The sequence below is a fragment of the Protopterus annectens genome, chromosome 7.part0, assembly GCF_019279795.1.
Source record: "Protopterus annectens isolate FY-2018-M chromosome 7.part0, PAN1.0, whole genome shotgun sequence".
In the NCBI taxonomy this organism is placed as follows: domain Eukaryota; kingdom Metazoa; phylum Chordata; order Ceratodontiformes; family Protopteridae; genus Protopterus; species Protopterus annectens.
In genome coordinates, this window is record NC_056739.1 from 1,635,295,479 (window position 1) to 1,635,316,042 (window position 20,564).

Below are 20,564 nucleotides of genomic sequence, written 5' to 3' on the forward strand. Positions count from 1 at the left end.
ACACAAAACTTGGTCTCCATGGGTATTGGTTCATCTTGGTTTGCCCTTGGTCTCTGGTGAGGACAGAGATAGAGTTCCTAGAGTGTGCCTGTATCTCCGCTGTAGCAATCTACTATTTCCACTTCATGCAGAACATGAAAAGTTAATTGGGGTCTAAATACCCTTCTCCTTGCTCGAGGTCGATCAGCAGCAGCAGACTATACTTGAGCCTGTTGCACATACACATGAACAAGAGCAGCAAAAGCCCCTAACATTCTTCCGTCTTTCTTTCTTTCCTGTGTAGTTTCTGTGGCTCAATTCCAAAAGGTTTTGGAGTACAGGGCAGATGGCTACATCAAATGTACACAACTGCTTTATAGCTTGCTGAATAGATCTGCCATCTTAGATTAGGTCATTAGCATATAATTTAGCTGCTTATGCAATAATTATCATGCCACGATGTTTACCATGTTCGTATGTTGCTACATTTTGTGTAGAGATTATGTGAACATGGCATGAGCGAACCATGTAGGAATTATTGAATCCAACCCACCATCTTCTTTAAATCCAATCTCTTGAGAGAGACTAGAGTAGACAATTACATAGCATGTTAGGGATACAAGCTGGCTCAGTCCAGCATGGTAGAGGTAAAAGTATTTTTTTCTGTCAGTATTGTATGCAAACATCTGTACTGCATAGTTGCTGCATCATTACCTGCAGAACAAAAAGTCTGTGTCAAATATTTTTTTTTTCATTTGTCTCAAAATATGATTTAGAAAGTGACTTGGAAGGAGCTTGTTCTAGTCCTAGAAATACAGAAATTTCAGTAATAATATAACAGGTATGCTTGCAGACATAATCAGAATTTTTCTGATAAGTTTATACCTGAGAATGTGTGCACCACTCCAGTCTTTTTTTTTTTTCTTGTTCAGCAACTAATCAGATTCTTAAGCAGTGGAATGACTGAAGTGAGCCGAGGCAGGACTGTTGAAATTGTTTCATTTTCTCCAGTTTTCCTCCTATAAGCAGGGCTATTTTTAATGGTTTACCAAACAGAAGTCCTAGCTGAACTAAACAAAGGTAGCTTGGCTTAATGTCATCTAGTCCTACACCAATCCTAACAAGAAAGGCTCTTTTGCCATAAAAGTATGTCCCCCATTTCTTCTGTGAATATACGGAGACATGGAACCTGTCTTTCTCAAGTTCCCCATCTGGGTACCTCGTCTCTATAGCTAACTCTGAGCAAGGCAGTCTGGCTGTCACTGGTTCATGACAAATGTGTGCAAGACCACAATGGTAGGGGTTTCAGGTAGCAATGTTAAAATTAGTCACCTCTGTTCTTGGGGCCAGATTCTCATCTACTGCACCTGACTTTGTTATACTCTCCTTTTATCTGGCAAATGCTGTTTACCAGAGTAGCTTAACTGGTCCTTCTTTCAGAAAGGTTAGGAAATCATCTTCACCACATTTTTCCTTCTCCCTAAATCAGAGCTATCTTGGAGACTGCTGTTGGTCCCTTTCTTTTTCTAAGACTTGTGGTGTTTGGTCTGCACTATCAGATTTATGTTCACCCAGCTGGTTTTCCACTGCAGCATGAGTGTTTACCAAATTTCATGTCCTGGTTGAAGCCCAATGTTTGACTCTGGCCATTTTTCTTTTTTTTCTCATACTTGAAATACGTATGAATTCCTGCAGTGTAGCTTTCCATGGGCTTAAAATTGCTAAAGTTGGTCTCATCTCTCTGTTAGCTAGAGTTCCTGTTAAACCTCCAGAAGTTGTGTTTGGCACCTTTATAAAGACTGATGTTTCTGGGTTGATTATTCGACTCCTGCTTAATAACGACCTTTATATCTCAGTCAAAATGATGTCTTACCAGATGATATTTTTTTAGATTGCCCAGGAAAAAATTTACCTCAGCAGAAAAATTGTAGTAATTCTTGGACAGTATGTGTCGTAGATTCTCCTGTTAACATGCACATGTGTTTTCATGAAGGAAATCCTTTGGTATGTCAAAAATTGTCAGACCAAAAACTTCTTTCACAGAAACCCCAGTGGCAGGTGCTGCCTTTCTTCAGACAAATGTTTTAGTGGTAGACCAAACAGTTTTTTTTCTAAGACTTCCTGTCTCCCCTTCATAGAAGTGCAATCTATATGGATAGATTTGTCTCACTTTGTTTGGTGGATAGTGTTGATGGGGAAGCAAGTGCTAGCCACATGAGGGCCCAAGGGTGCACAGAAACAGGTCTACTTTGTATTACTGAAATTATACTTTACTAAACTTTAAAACTGATGAGATGATTATGCCAAAAATATACTTTAACAAATGGTCACATCACAGGAATTTTAATTTGGTAAAGGAGGCAGTTGGCCAATAATACAAAACAAACACAACAAAACATATCAAACCCACCAAAGAGGGGGTCTTTGCTCACCACATCCCCCTAACCAACTATACCAACTCCGAGATCACACTCTAGTGGGCAAAGTGCAAATTTTCCCATGTTAGCCAACTGCCACCTTTCCCGGATTAAATTCCAGTGATATCACTGTTTGTTAAAGCAGGTTTGTGCCATAGTCATCTCATCATTTTTAAGGCCTATTAAAGTGTAATTTCAGTAAGGCAAGATAGACCCACAGAAACATATCTATAACTGGAGTTATTGACATTGGTTCACAACTTGAAAATCCTTCACTGTCTTTGGATTCCAGGTCCATCTATGGTGGTTTTGGACTTCATGTCAGCCATGTAATACTTGACATTCTTATGAGTTCAAGGTGTTTTCCTTTGTGCCAGGTGGCATGTATTTCCTGGGGAGCTGGCTTCTTCAAATTCTCAGACTCTTCTGGCATCTTTCTTCCTGTCAGACTAGTACATTGTGGCAGACAGACTTTGCAAATCCTTGGCAAACTTGTACTAATGAAAACTCAAGACAGTGGTGTTCCGGGATCTAGTCCAGATGTGAGAAATGCCTTAAATAGATCAGTTCAGCTTCTTTCAAAACAGATAGCATTGGATGTTCTGTTCTAGCTATCCTTGTAGCTATGTTTGAGGAAAGATGCATTTTCATTCCCCTTGACACAAATGTTCCTGTATGCTTTCCACCTTTACCACTGATTCTTAAGGTAGTTCTGAAGGATTAGCAAGAAATGCCAAAGTTCATTGTGGTGGCACCTTTTTGGTCTAGCCTATCGTGGTTCTCCCTTTTAATGGTGTTTTTCAAGGGAAATTACCACAGTCTTATTCATGACGTGGATTTGATCACACAGTCTCAAGGGTGGCTGGTGCATCTTGATTTGCAGGACCTTCAAATAACAGCCTGGATGATTCAGTCTTGACACTGTTTAGTCAATTGACTTTGGATTTTTGAGGATGTGCATAGGTGTTAAAAACCCTGCTATAAGAAAATCTTATGTTTTAATAATGGATGAGATTTTCTAGTTGGTGCCTAAATGGAAACAGTGGGTCCATTGTGATTAACTTCCCTCTGGTCTTGACATTTTTGGTGTGAACTTCTTCAGGGTGGCTTTGCATATTAATCCACTTATATGCATCTACTGGCCATCTCTGTATGTCTGCCTATGGATCCTCATTTCTTCTTCTTGTTTTCTTCTAGCAAAACATTTATGAAGTGAGTATTGTTTATGAGAACCTTTTGCAAGCAAATTTCTCATTTGTGGGATTTCTATCTTTTTTTTTTAACAAATATTCTCACGACCAGTCAAACCAGCAGCTCATGCAAATTTTTAAGTTTTTAGCCTGGAAATCTGTTTTGCTTCTGAGCTGCAGTTCTCATTGTGGGACATAATTTCCTGATTTCCTCAGGTACAGGGTTGTGATATACACTAATCCTTTTCTAAAGTGTGAGTGGTTTAAGAATTCAATCTCAACCAATATTTTCTTTACTTCCTGGGGTCTGTCAGAACCCTAGAATTAAAGACTGATGCTACTTCATACCTTGGATATGCTTCAGCAGCTCAGATCCTATGTTACAGGTCAAAGTCTTTTCGAAAGGCCAAAAGGCTATTTACTTCCTTCTCTGGGATGTTGAACAGCCAACCTGTCTCTAAGCAAATCACTGCCTGTTAGTGGTACTCTGATATTGTTTTTTTTACCCGCCATAATGAGGCCAATCCAGACAAAGTAAGGGTACATTTCACTTGGACTTTTCTTCTTCACTAGCATTTTGGAAAGAGGTTGACTCTAGAAGTATTCTAGAGGTAGCACCTTGGTCCTTGGTTCACACTTGTAACAAACCACTGCATACTGGATGCCTTTTATAGATCCAGTGCAGGCTTCACTAGGAATATTTTCCAGGTGCTCCTTGACCCTTTCTATCCTCATCCTATGCTAGATAAGCTTTGGGAATATACTCATATGCTAATAAGGCAGTGTGTTTATTGAACTTAGTACAGTTGCTCAAGTTCCACTTACCTGCAGACATTTGTACACTCCCACCATCTACTTTTAGATGGATGTACATCATTTATGGTTGATGCTTAATGCTTTTTTTTTTGCTTGTTTGTTTGCCAGCTTTTAGTGTGTGTGTGTGTGTGTGTGTGTCTGCTCGTGCGGACGTGTGTGTGTGTGTGTGTGTGTGTGTGTGTGTGTCTGCTCGTGCGCACGTGTGTTTGTCTGCTGATGCTGCAAGGCGCAAGGCCTGTGTGTGTGTGTGTGTGTGTGTGTGTGTGTGTGTGTGTGTGTGTGTGTGTGTGTGTGTGTGTGTTTTGACTTTGTGAGTGTGAAGGACTACCCTACTTTGGCGGATGACTGTTCTTTCACAGGCACAGATAAGCATGGGGGAGTGCTGAAGCTTTGAGAGACTGTCAAAGGAATGGTAGTAAGGAACTACTATGCATATATCAGTAAGGTGGTGTGTTCTACAGACTTTGACTGTTAAAGGTAAATGGAACTTATGGAAGTATACTTTCCCTACCCATACTTTAAAAATATTCTGTTGTTCTGTCCTACCTTGGGTCATTGACCTGTAGCTCAACATCATAAGACTAAGAGAACTGTGACTTACTACAGGTTCTAAAGTCACAGAGTTCCACTGCAGACTTTATTTGATTGGATCCCTCTCTAACTAGCCTGCTATAACTGTCAGAGAGCTATGCCTACCCACTGTCTTTTATTCAAGACTCTGAGAAGTGTAGAAAGCCCTGAACTGTAGTCTGTAAGAAACAAAGTTCTCATTATAAAGGGAATAAAAAATCTGTACTGTGTACTGCACAGCAAACCACTGCCATAGTGTCTTGTCTGTAAAAGCTTCTTCCATATAAGAGACCTGCAAAACCTATACAACTTTAAAACTCCAGGCATAAGGCTCAAATAATCTGTACCAAGGCAAACACATCTTGAGCCACAGCACACACCTGGCCAAATAACTAGGCATTTCTCCGGTCCTTTGTAGTAAGTCTCCCCAAATGCAATCCTAAGCAAACCAAATTCCAAACAGTTTATAGTCCCCCTTGCACATTCTGAGTCATTCTTGTCAATACCATGGACAAGCACTTCCCCACAACTTCTGTAACCAGCTTGATTGAGATGTGTCAGACAGTGTACGAATTGTCTCTTGCTGTCTACTGATCATCTACTCTAGCAGCATAACACAGTGTATGAAATATAGGTTCATATGTGTTTACTAGGCTAACAACCACAAGTGCCTTTATAAACTTAGCCATGTATCTCAAATCTGTGAAGAATTCTGATACCCTTGATAAGTGTAAGAATGGGCCTGGGAGATGAACCATTTACAGGTTACCTGTTTGCATCAGAGACATAGGTGCCAAACCAGGGATGAATTGCTGTGGAGGGGGTGGCCTAATGGTTCAGATGCTTGCTTTACAAACACAAGGGGCAGGGTTTGAGTCTCACAAGAGATAATCGGCTAGGCTTAAAATAGCTCACAAGGGTAATTAGCCTAGTACTAATCTATGAACCTATGAACCATCCAATTGTCAAAGTTGCACTTGAATTAAATTAGGGAGGAAGTTTGCTTCACATGGATGGGGAACCTGTTCCATAGACAGGGTAATCTCTGTGATACATACCTATCTATGGGTAATAATGAAAGAATATAATATGAGTGAGAAAGTTCAGAAATTATGTATGTGAGCATATAGTAATAATAAAGTAAAAATACTTGTTAATGGCTGGTTAATCCAAGAGGTACATATGAAGAGTGGTGTAAGACAGGGGTGTCCAATGAACTGTATACTCTTTACATTAGTTACGAGCATGATAGTTTATGAAATAAATTGCAAAATGAAGGAAACAGGGTATATAACAGGTTCTATATTATATGTTTAAAGAGACTTTTCTTCGAATATATAATCATTGACCTCTAAAGAGTGAATGCTGTAAAGTGCAAATGGCCACGTCCATGAATTCTTTTCCTCGGGAAAAAATTCACAGGGCTGTACACAAAAACACAAACTTCAAAAGCCTAATCAAGTGGGGGCTTTGCCCCCACACCCCCTAACAAAATATACCAACTCTGAGATCACTTTGCGTTGGGGAAAAGAGCAATTCCCGATAACAGCCAACTGAATTTTTTCCTTAGGAAAAAATTTGTGGACGTGGCCGTTCACGTTTTAGAGCGTTTGCTCTTTAGGGGTCGACGATTATATGTTTGAAGAAAAGTCTCTTCAAACTTATAATATAGACCCGTATATTATACCTGAAGGCTTAAGAAGTCCAGTTCTTTTAACATGTGCAGATGACATTATGATAATTGCAAAAAACAAAACAAACACAAATACCAACCCTTTCTGGTAAAGAAGTCCCATTAAAGAAAACCAAAAAAATTAATCCAGCAAGACAGAGGGACTCCAAAATGGATACTGTACATATAAAGGGAGGAAATATATGGTATTTAAACTGAGTTTTTTAGTTTGATGGACATTACCTGAAGAAGCAGCTTAGCCTGTGAAAGCGCTTGTGGTGTCAACAATAAAAGTGTTTAATTGAAACTGGCTGTCTTGCTGCAAAAACAAATGTTGGATAAAAGAAGTGTTAATTTGCACAAATGAGTGTCTAGAGATGATAGACATGGCTTTAAATAAAAATAAAAGTAAAGGTTTAAGTGATGTAATAAAAATCAAGGGTGTATTACAATGAATTAAATTTCTGTGTTAGGTGTAAAATTTGGAAATAAAGATACAAGTAGAATTCAATGGAGAAAAACAATAGAAGTAAAATAAATCTGTCTTATCTCGAGAACATATAAATTATCATTTAAAAAAAGCTTATTTAATAAATTCAGTACTGATGTGAAAAAGTAGCATACTTAGCAAGTGTATTTATGTTGCCAACAGTATTTGAAAATGAATTATTACAGATATATTTTAATTTATATGGGGGTTCTAGATTAAACCCAGGAAAAGAGAGACATTTTTATGTAGATAAAGAATAAGGACGTTTAGGGTTGCTTAGCTCATTGCTATACTCTGCTTCACTTATTTGTACAAAGTGTTAAAGTGGATAAATGTAAAAGATGACAGATTAGTAGTAAAACTGTATACATTTAAGTATGATAAAATTTGGGGCATGGTAAGAAAAGAGTAAAAGAAAAAATGAGTATATAAATGAGGAAATAAAATATTACCAATAAAAATATGTTTGAGGAAAATAAAAAATGATGATATAGAAAAAATAGAACTGCATTGTACAAGAATGTAATGATGAAACATTACTATGTAAAACTATGGCAAAATCTAAAAGTTGAAAAAAATTAAAGCTATAAAGATAAAAAACAAATGGTGTAATCAGATTAGAATGTCAAGATTTTTTGTGGAGACTAGTAATAATTAATTTGCCAGTAAAAAGAAATATGCCATATAAGAAGAAAAGGCAGGGGGGCATTCAGTAAAGCCTACATGATTTTTATTCATGTATGCATCACATTATGATGCGTACATGAGTGCAAACAATTTTAGATTCAGTAAATGTCACTTAGCAACACGCAAGCACACGCAAACAGGGAAACTTCGGTGCAATGCAAATTTCTGCTTAAGCAGGTGAATATTATACAAATAAGGCAGGTGGAGTGATCCAACAAGGCAAAAGGTATCCATGTAGATTCTGTGCATGTAGTTGTAGTATGCACGAAAATGTTCACGTACAGGAGTGTACACGGACAGAAGGGGATGTAAAAGTCCACAAATATGAACACAACTCCCCTGAAAATAGTAGATCACATACATACATGGGCAAAACATACACTGGGGATGTTTGTAAAATGAAAGGGATATTTAAAATTAATAATAATTTTTTTTAAATAATTTTGGCATGCTTGCACAATGCTCCACATTGTGCAAACATGTTTAACAACAAAAAAAAAAAAAAATGAAAAGAACATATATAATGTACTTTACAATAATGTATTGTAAGACCCTGCATCAGGTCTATACAATGGTGCATCCATGCTGTTACTCAGGTTACACAGCTAAGAACCATGTAGTTTCCAGTCTGTCGGCATGACTATGTTTGTAAATGAGATTCTTTTGTTGAATAGCTGAAAAGAGCAACCATGTCCACATTTCCCATTCATGTAGGCTCCTACATGGTTTTGATATTCTCACTGTGTAATTTTTAGGATTCTTTAATGTTCAGAGTGCATGTTTGCATGGTGCGTTATAGCTTACCAAGTTTGTGTGAGCAGACTACCCACGTGACAGTGATAACATAGGCATTTGTCAAGGAAAACTGGATATATTCAATTAATAATACATTTTTGTATAAACTATGCTGTGTGACACTGCTCAGCGCTGAGCTGAGCACTAAAGTAGGGCCTTTAAATCAGGTTAATTACATCCTTGATAGATGAACTCCATCATAATTAGACAATCCCACATGGTGAACTTACAACAGAACTGTATAATGTATGCATACACTCTACATTCTGAATTTTCATCAATACTCTGAACCATTGGAGCAGAGACATGGAAATTTTGACTGAGATAATGCTAGGGGCTGCTGCAGCTTTCCAACATCTGTATGTGCTAGATGCTGATGTCATTGCTGCTGGTGCTGCTGACAGTAGGCCTAGGCCAAGAAGGAGAAGAGTGTTCAGGTCCAGGGTAACCTACCAGGAGCTACATGAGCTTGAGATTGTGGAGTGCGACAGGGTGAACGGGGACATATTACAAGAGCTCAGTGAGCTCTGCCACCCTCAACTCAGATCCAGAGCTAACAGAGGGGAACCCATCCCAGTGGAAACTAAGGTATGTGTAGCCCTTAGGATACTAGCTACAATCACCTTTCAAAGACCAACTGGGGACATGATAGGGGTGTCACTGGCATCTGCATCCAGGATATTCCACCAATTCCTGGATGCTATGCTCCCACATGCCAGTGAGCAAATATATTTTCCCCTAGACCCTGAGGTGAGGGCCAGCAATATGCAATACTTCTATTGTGTAGCACACTACCCTGAAGTACTGGGTACCATGATTGCACTCGTGTACACATAAAGGCACCAACTGGTGAGGAGGGTAGAATCTACATTAACTGCAAGGGATACCACTCCATCTACTGTTCAGTCTTGTGCAATGCCCAGGAGATTATCTTGAGTGTGTGTGCTGTCAACCCTGGAAATTATTATGACTCCCATATCTGGCACATGCTATAGCTGTACTGGATGTTTGCTAGGGGGGACATCCCACAGGGGGTCTACCTGAAAATGCCGAAAGTCCACAACGCCGACAACAAGAACACTGACACCGGAAGAACGACAACAGAGAAGACCGAACTCTGAGAATCCCAAAGCTGAGAACACTGACATGTTAAGGTAAATGTGCAATAGGGATGAACATTAGGGTCAGGGTGTGGGTAAGGTAAGTTTGTGATAGTAACAGATGTTAGGGTAGGGTGCAGGTCAGGTAAGTGAGCGATAGTGACGGACATCAGGTTTAGGGGCGGGTTAAGTGAGTTAGGGTTAGGGTGTGGGTAAGGTAAGTGTGCGATAGTGACAGACTTGAGGATTAGGAACAGATTAAGTGAGTTAGGGTGCGAGTAAGGTAAGTGTGCGATAGTGATGGACCTTAGGGTTAGGGTTTGGGTTAAGGTTAGTGCATAGATAGTTGTGTATGTAAGGTTTAGTGCAGGTTTGTAAGGTTTTTGGTGTGCTTGTGTTGTGTGTGTGTTTTTCGAGAAAGGTATTTGTTTTGTTGATTGTTGGGATTGTGGTTTGTTGGGCATGTGAAGTTTTGTGTTTTTGAACTTTTGGTTTTGTCGTGTTGGTTATTTCGTTGTCGGTGTTTTGGCGTGTCGGTGTTATCAGGTAGACCCCCCACAGGGCCATTTACTGGGGGATGCTGGCCATGCCCTGGAACTGTGGATGATGACATCCATCAGAAATGTGCACACACCCACTGAAGAATGCTATAATGAGGCACACACACAAACTAGAAAGATAATAGTGCATGAGTTTAGACATCTGAAGTCAAGGTTCTGGTGCTTCCAATATATCTGGTGGAACTTTGCAGTATACTGCAGCCACATGTGCAGAGATTTTCACAGTATGTGCTACACTACACAATCTGATCCTGTGGAAAAATCTTCAGCAAGATCATTAAAGGAAGGGATACACAGGCCTCAACCAGTGCATAGGTCACCACAGCCACAGTCACAGGAGGACTCTGACGAGGAACCCCCTGCTGATGTCCCTGTAAACAGATGTAGGCATGCTTAGTACACCCTAGCTTTGGCTATGAGACAACACATAGCACATTCACTGACGACCTAAGGACTTAGGGACTAACACCTTATTCCTACTCACATACAGATGTGAAAATTGATGCCAGCTAACTCACACATCCTTTACTTATCCATGTATTGGCTGTGTACTGCTTGCATAAGATAGTCAGCCCTGAACTACAGTTGTGTCAACTGCTGCACTTGCAAGGTAAGCCCATAACCTACACAGTAGTATAGTGGATTATGTTATGTTATGTCATTGTAGCTATGGACCGGGTAGAGTATGCAGGCAGCTATATTGGGCTATTTGAATAGACATTACAACCACATGCAACTACAGTCACCCATTCCACTGACATGCTACCATTTGTAGTCAGTAGACCTTATACATGGAATATTCATGTAGTCTTACTGCAGCAGGTTACTCGTACTTCATTCAAGGGAGATGTTAGACAATGAGGTCAAATGATAAACAGACTAGTGTTTGTCCTACTAGAACATGGGCTTTTGTTACTGCATGCAGTAAAACAGCAAACTGACATAATAATAAATCATCTATTCTATATGATCATTTCACACAGTATGCCATACAGCATCACAACAGTACTGTACCATCTGAACTTACATATTATATGTTAGTTAACTTGAGAATACAAAGTACATATTTATGCAGGTGATGGTGTGATGAATGATCCCCTGTGTATCAAGCAGCCTCTGTGGCTCAAAGGGCCAAAGGCAGGTAGCTTGTGTGATGGTGTTCTCAGTTCTAATCCAGAGATAGCTGGATATATGGCATGTTAAGGAGTAATATGTATTGTTTTATAAAATGTAACTGTGTGTGCTATACTAGTATTAACTTATTGCACATATCGCTTACACATTTGCGTTTGCACCACATATCCAAGACCTATTTAAAATTGATAGGTAATATTGGATTAGTCAGTATCAGAATTGTAAAGGTTGGGACTTGAAACCATATATCAGCATGCATATTTTGAAAATAGACCTAAGTTCCACCTGCAACATGATGTACTATGACAATATAATAATGCTTGAAAAATTGTGCTGTAATTTATAGAAATTTGTCAGGGCCATACACAAAACACTGATCAGTAAACTAGAACAACTAGGTATTGATGCAATCTTAATAAGATGGATAGCTGCATGGTTTACATATACCACATGGCAAGCATCATACAGCAGTTGGACAAGTGGAATAATTGGTTACAGCCATAGTGCCCCACAAGGCTCTGTCCTAGGCCCAAACTTGTTTAGATTTCTCTTTAGACCTATTCATTTAATTTGAGTTGTTCTACAGTCTGTATGCAGATGACTTGAAATTGGGTATACAGATTACATGTGTTATACATGTCCACTAGATAACTTGACTAAATTGACCATTTGGTCACAGGAGTATAATATGATGTTAAATATATCGTAAATTACGCATATGTGATTTGAACGACATAAATAGAGAGGTGAATATTACAAACAGCACACATTGATTGATTGAAACTGTAGATTTAATTAAGAAGCTGAGTATATAGGTAGATCCTGCTTTGAGTTTTTGTAATCCTATTGTAATCCCAGCTTGGAGTATAGTTAGCTCTGGACTAGAGTCAATTTATGGAACATGAAGTCTCTAATGTAAGCAATGTGGTGCCAATTTGCGTTGCTGCTTAATAATGCACAAGCAAGCTGAAACTGCCACTGTGCATGCCCATGCACTTAAGCAGAAAAAACTGTTGATCCTCATGCAATTTTGTTTAAAAATGTATATACATTTATATTATTATATTTATACACATATATATGTATATATGTGTATGTATGTCTGTATTGCCCTATATACCCAGATCAGGGAGAGTAAAGTTGCACTACAACAGTTATAATGTTGGGTGAAGGACCAAAAGGAAGGGCTGAACATTAGATAATGCACTTAGAAATATGTGGAAGTGCATAGAATAACATGTGTTGCACCTGGAGAACTAATGGGATATCTGAAGTTAAGTGTTCTGGCAGTCTTCTCTCACGTCATGTGTAAATGATACCACATTTGACAGCAAACTACAGTTTTGTGTGAAACACACATAAGTATGAATCAAACTTGTGTACTTGCTGCAAACATCTATATAGTGGTGAGTCATACCACGTCTCCCTATTGCAGCATGTGGAAACCTTGAAAATGTAATGAATCATATATGAATACATAAATATATTGTCAAGCCATATTCAGTAGCTTAGTTTAGGCTAAGGGTCCTCAGGGGCCATTTTAAGCCTAGCCAATTACCCCATGTGAGAATCAAACCCTGTACCTTGTGTTTCTAAGGTGAGCACCTTAACCATTACATCAACCATCTACTTGAAAAAAATGTTTTTATCTATGGCAGCAACAACACCCACACTCACTACAGCCCCCTGTGTCTGCTGGGTTTTAACACACATACATCAACAACTGAACAAGGTGTGTACTGTATTATGTTGTGTGTACACTCATTGACAGGGCTAATTTACCTTTGCCACAGGATTGCCCATCAAAATGCAAACAGGCACATATGCCTAAAATGGATGCTGTTGTCACATAGCAAGACTACAAAACAGTTTTCTGACTGTTATGTTATTGGCTGCAGATGACAGTAGGAAGCAATGTGACTCTGCAGGCCCCCCAAGCTGTTCAACACAGGTCTTGTTTATGTGCTCTACGATTAATTCACCAGCAGTCATTTACAAAACAGACTTGAGCTGTGGTGCATGTGCTAAGTACTGTGATCTGTAGTGGGTAGGACTAGATGGGTAGGGGTTCTAATCTCACTCCAGCCCACTTGCTGTGTGTGTGTGTGTGTGTGTGTGTGTGTGTATATATATATATATATATATATATATATATATATATATATATATATATATATATATATATATATATATATATAACTTCCTCAAAGACAAATAGGAATCCCATACTGACTTGAAAGGTGGCATTGTTTTGCACTTTTTGGCTCATGCAGTTGATGCAGGTCTCCAAGCTGTAATCCTCCACAAGACCTACTGATGTCATCTACCATAAGGCTACCTAAAGCCATGTTAATAACAGACTTAAGCTATGGCAGGTGCGATAAGCACAGTGATCTCACTGTTTTGGGCCTAGCAGTTGATGCAGGCCTCCACACTCTTGCCTCCAACCAGGCCTGCTGATGTCAGCTACCATAAGACTACCTTAAGCAATGTTAATGTCATACTTAAGCCATGGCATGTGTGATAAGTACTGTGCTCTGTTGTTTGTAAAACTAGATAAGTAAAGGTTTTAATCTTGTGGTAGCAAACTGTTGTGCAGTGTTCTGTATAAATGAATAAGTTCTGGTACTGTTTTCATTGCAGCAAAGTGTGTGTGTGTGTGTGTGTGTGTGTGTGTGTGTGTGTGTATGGTACAGCATTTTACATCTGCCAATGGGATTGCAGGCTGACTGAAAGTTACTTGGCTAATGGCCCTCATGCCCTTAGAATCATAGCCAAGTTGTTACCCTTATGTACATGATCAGCACTGATTCCCTCTGTCTAAGTGAGACCCAGTTGGAAATGCCATGGTGAAACTATGGTCACCTATCAAATTGTACTGATTGCATCTAAAGATAGCCAACAAGATGCTCTGTTTGATGTGATGTGGGAGTCTGTTCCAAAGGTATGTTAAACTGTGGTATACAATTGTCTTCCTCCAGCAGGTTGTATTAATGTCACATGCCAGGTTAAGGTTTATACACTGAATAACCTGTGTACCATTTGACTTACAGATATGCAGCATTTCTAATACAGGAGGTCAGAGATTGCCTAGTATGCAAGCCAGAGATCACCTCTGAGTACTCTGTAGATCGCACACTAAAGTGACAGTGATATCAGATGATCACCATAGACAGATGCTGAAGACCTGACTTCCCCTTGCGAGGGAACTATACGGTCCCTCCAATTGCAACAGGTGAATGGAAAGGTACATACCAAAAGGGCTGTTGCACTCAACTTTTGGCTTGCAGAGGGAAGAGGACATGGAGGTTATGACATTTGCTATTTCTGGAGACAATGCCCTCACTTATTACAAGAGCATGATAAAATGCCCTTCTTATCACTGTGGAGACATGGTGATCTAAATAAGTTAGCTGTCAGCCTGTGTACCCAGATCTACCACCCCAGTGTATGTATGTCAGATTTTGCTGTTGATATGGTACTTAGCAGGAACATCACTGGTACTGAAAGCAATGATGATGCATGTATTTGCATTGTTTCTAAGGCCATGACTTTGCCAACAATGATTTGTTCAAGTAAGACCCTAGTGAAGGATGTTGGCATACTTTGAAGATTCTGTGACAACTCACAGTTTGCAGGCATCAGCAAACCTTGTCAGCCACAGACATGTACTTTGTGCCTATGCTTTGGAGAAATGGATTTCAAACAGCACAGGACCCATAACTAAACCCTGTGGAACACCACTGCTTAGATCTCAAATATTGGTGGTGGATTTCCTTATACTGACTATATGACCTCCATCACTGAGGCAGTGAATGACCCCCTTAATGATATAAGGGTCGTGGCCTAGTGGTTGTTGTTCTCAATGATGGCTGAGTGGGGGATAGTGGCAAATATTTTGCCTACATCCAGGTAGGCTGTATGCACAGACTTCCTCCTCATCTAGGTCCTAGGTGACTGTCTCAAAGATGTCCACCAGGTTTAGCAGGCATGATCTCCTTTTGACAAATACAAACTGTGTAGGGCCAACTGTGTACAGATTACCTATAATTTTGTTGATAACGTCCGTGATGATTTACCCCATGGCTTTGCAAATATGGCTAGTGAGGATAATAGGTCTATAGTTTCTGAGATCAGGGGACATACCACCTCTGTGCAAGTTTATAACAATGGCTGTTCCCAATCAGCTGGGACAAAGAAGGTGGCTACAATATGATTGCAAAGCATTCCCAGTTGTGCTAGTATTACATGTTAGAGCCCATGTAGGACTCAGCCTGTGATGTTACCTTGCCCCATAGATGCTGTGTTTTTGTCCACGTAGAGGCCATTTATGACCTGCTCTTTACAGATACAAGGTAGGGGACAGGTGGTAGGGATGTCATGGGGTACATGTGTTGGGGACAGAGGAGTGATGGTTTCACACACCCTGTCAGCAAACATGTTGGCTATGTTGACAGGCTCTGTATATGATATATCATTAACCATGAGTTTGGCACACATGTGGGCCATGTGGGCCTTTCCTTTTGGATTACAGATGTAACTAGAGAATGCTTTGTAGTTGCCCTTTATGGGGAGGCTAATTTGGACCCATACTTTGTTTTGGGGGATATTACAACAGCACATATTTGCTAGTGTAAGCTCAAGAAGGAGTTTTTCCAGTTTTGGAGGAGCTCCCTCCCTCCTACCCTTAGGTTCAAAGGTTCTTAGATTAGTACTAGGCTAACTCCCCTTGCGAGCCATTTTAAGCCTAGCCAATTATCCCTTGTGAGACTCAAACCCTGCACCTTGTGTTTGTAAGGCAAACACCTTAACCATTATGCCACCCTCCCAACCCCAACAATAGACAGCATTCTATATAATGGGGAAATAGACCCCATTGCTTAGACAGCAATGTCTTCTTATTATTGTAAAGTCTGTTACTGGCAGCTGTCCACAAGGCAGGTTTGCTTTGCCATGAGGAGCTTGTTGTGCTCATGTCAGGTACAGCTGAGTCAATGCAGTCATAGAGGTGTTTGTATAACGCACTGGTGTAAATCTCGGCATTGTTGCCAATTACATCTGAGGGAGAAGGTACAGTGAAGCTATATATACCAACTCATAGAGGGTTATAATCTCTACTGGTGAATGTTTGTAGTGTATCTGCTGCAAGGGGGAATGTCAGGTATGATACCTACTTTGAGTAAGACCGATTTGAGGTCAGATTTCACCAAGGAGGACCTCACAGTGGGGGTGCTACAGTTGTCACGCATATTGGTAACCACCCAATCAGGTTTGTTAGCACCCCTTGTGTGGTTGTCAACCAGCTGGTCCAGGCTATTGGAAATAATGAAGATGAGTAACCTTTGGGCAAGTGAGTTTCAGCACAACTAATCTACCCTGTTGGTGGGTAGTAAAATTCACCCCAAGCCATAGTGCACAGATATCTCTTGATAAGAGTCATGTAGATCCAAATAAGCAGAGTGGGTATCTTGATTTATGGTGGGGCTCCTGTAGCTGGCAATGACTTGAATAGGTGCCTCACAAACAGTCAATAGCACCTGAAGTGTATCCATGGAATCATACTGTGTAACCAATGTGGGTGTGTATGTATCCTTAATGAATATGTATACACTGCCAACATTAGCCTGCATGCCTTCAGTTTGAGTACAGCATGTGTGGAAGGAGGTGTAGCCTGGTATAGCCTTGATCCAGGTGTCTGTGACTGCACAAAGGTCTCCGTGTTCCAAGATGAGAACAGCTTACAGTGAGTGCAGTTGGTTTTTATTTTTTTTTTTTTTATTTTTTTTATTTTTTTTTGTTATTTAACATGTGTGGAACAAAGCCAATTTTTTTTGCCAATTTTCAGTGGAGGGGTGGGCAGACAGACACATGTCTTTGAAAAAAGTAAACTACTAAACCCAGAGAAAGGCACCACAACCACACAAATGCAGGGAGGACATGCACACTCAACACAGAAGCCAAGCCAGCCAAGAGAGAGAGGAACTGCTGTTGAGAGGCAACAATGCTACCGCTGCACCACTACATCATCCATGTTTAGCAGCATAACCTTGAGGTTGTTTGTATATGGCATATTTACATTGGAAAATATCTCCTTGAGACACTACCTAAAAAGGACACTATGGGGGTGGCAGTAGCCTTGGCCAGTATCTGAAATCCCAGATGTGACAGATGAAGAGCATCTGTGTCAAACCATTTAGGGCTGTTGAGCATGTCATCCCAGGCTGACAGATAGTGGATTCCCTTAGACTGACACCAGATGCTAAGCCTATCATTAAAGTTAATCATGTTCTATTTGTACTGAGGCATCATTCTAGCTGAAGGTAAAATGCAGATGATGGCCAAAGGCATACCTGCCTGAGACACATAGTGAGAGAGCTCAGTCATGCCTGTCATCACACATTCTGGAGAGTTGCATATCAAGTCTTACACAACAGGAACTATGACGTAGTCATAGCAGTTCCTGTTGTTGACAGATTTGACTGTATGTGAAATATGCCATATCCAGCCACCTCACAGATAACTGACCATGACCCTTACCTTATCTAGTCTTGTGAGGGGACATCAATGTGACTCACGATGTAATCATCTGTGACTAATATGTTTGCATTTGTGTTGTACGGTAAGAGTTTGACCAGTGAGACTGTGGCACATTAGATATTATGTGTACTGTGTTCTGCAGAGGTACTATTATGTGTAGTGTGCTTGTGTTGCTGTTTATGAGGTGTCTGGTGATTAGGCATGTTTCTGGTACAGACGTCCGCATATGTAGGTATGAGTGATGTGGGTTTGGCTGGAGTAGGAGGTGAGGTGGGCATGTTGGCACCCTGCTTATTGTCATATGTACTGTCAGGTGGATGGACACAAATTTTTTAATGTAGACGCATCTCACACACACATTGTGCTTGTGTGGAGTAGGAGTACATGTTTAGGGATGCTGTCCACATTTCTGCAATAGTCAAGGAGAATGCCATAAGCAATACATTATTGCTTGTGTATAAGTCGCAGCAGGCCATGATTAGGCTGTAGCCTGACAGATGCTTGCATGTAACACGTTATTACATTTATGGTGTCATCCTAAGGGAAAACAGTACCTGACACTGTTGGATGGCATGATAGATTGAATACACTGCTTTCCCAGGCTTGTGGCATTTGAATGCACCACAATCCTTTTATTAGGCACAGTCAGAAAAGCATAGCTACAAGTGTGACAATGTACAACCTCAGCAAAGTAAAGGTCATGCTGTTACACCCTTGGGGTTCACAGCCTCAAACACACTCTCTGTAGGCAGTCTTTGCAGTGAATATGTGCATGTCTGTTCATGCACAGCAAACTTGTCCAACTTTGCTGTCATTACATTAGCCTTGCAAGTCTGCAATGTTTGTCATACTACCAGACAGCAAATGTACATTTTGTGAAATGATGTGGGAACACAGTTTAGTGTTCCGGGAACATGAATGTACAGTATGCCATACCTAGGACATGTGGGCGGGGCAGAGAGATTGGCCAAAGGTGGCCACCTGTCTGCAGTAGGCCTCACATCCATGTCACGCAGATCATCACCATTATGCTGTTAAAGGGCAGGCTGCATGAATTGCTGTAAAACTGTTACCTAAGATGGATCACTGCTACTGTGGAGCTTGATGGAGCAACCTTGTACATCTATGTCACCTCAGACTTAACCTTATATTGAGATGCAGCAGCTGTGCTCATAATCACCATCAGGTTGGTACCCTAGTCAAATACTATGACCCTTGTAACCCAAGGCATAATACATCCAAACATCAAATGATAGGTTTTGTTACTAATTAAGACATCTACCTGGAAAACGCTACAACAGGCCTGTAGAGCCTTGCATCATGTGTGACAAGTGTGTGGATCAACAAACAGGCTGTGGCCTGCTTCTTATATTGAAATTGGTGCTAACATTTTGCTTCTGGTGAGAGACAAAGAACAGGAGCGTTGTATCCCAACACAGTGAGGCCATGAGGACTGTAGTAGTAGTAGTAGCCAGTCAGCAACAATTCAGGTGACTCCTCTTTTCAGTATCCTTCATAAGGTAAATGTTCTTTCCTAGTATGCACTGCTTGATTAGTGTGTAACTTCAAAAAACTGCCTAAATATGCCATCCTTAAATTTATAGAGTGTACATATTACTTTACCCTCCAGTGTTTGACATTGTTCTGTGCAAGACCAGATACCTTAGGCGACATTTTTCTCAGACACCATGATGGCATTAACTCCAATACCAACTTCCACACAGGACAACCAGCATGCACTGACAAGCATTGTCCCGATAGTTGTGGAACAGATACTTGTGACATTGAATGATGTACTCAGTACAACTGTGTAATCAATAATAAAGGATCTGTTGCCATGGATATGAGGATTCCTACTGTGACCTTTACCACCCTGCTGGATATGAACAACCTAATGCACTGTAGAAATCACGTGTTTACCGAAAACCAATTCATAATGAAACAAAATGATATGGTATGTGAGAAATATATACAATGACAGTGGTGGCAAAGCTCTCACATAAAAGTACTCCTAATGTCATTAAGGTAGTCAGTGGTGCACACAAACCTCAGCCATCACACAAAATCCAAAGCAGACATGAACTCAGGCACTGATATGTATCCAATATAAATCACAAAAACCTCTTAGAGAAAGTCCAGATAACAAATACCCTCAGCAGCCCCATATACACTCTGTGAAAACAACACACATAACACATAGAGCAACATGTCATGGATGAATAACCTGTAAGCCCATAAGTCAAGCCGACAAACAATCCGACATTCTAGCCATCACTGACTTCATGCAAATGAGGAGCTGTCATTGAATTCCACGCTGATACTCTCCAGGAGGGGCTGACACAGACATACTGTTGTTGTCAGAGCCATAGGCTAACACCAAATACCAAATAATGCACAATACTATCCTTTGGGAAGTCCTCCACCCCTGGTAATAACCGTATTGTCAGCACACCCTGAACAGTTGACCAAGTAGTCATTGGAGACAGATATTGATGTACCCTTTGTCTGTTATGTGTCTGTAATATTGTGGACATAGCTCTATGCTGCGTAATCTATAAACATAGGTATGGCATGTAAACTAAGGAAGCTATTGTTCCATTGTAATCGGCATGCAACA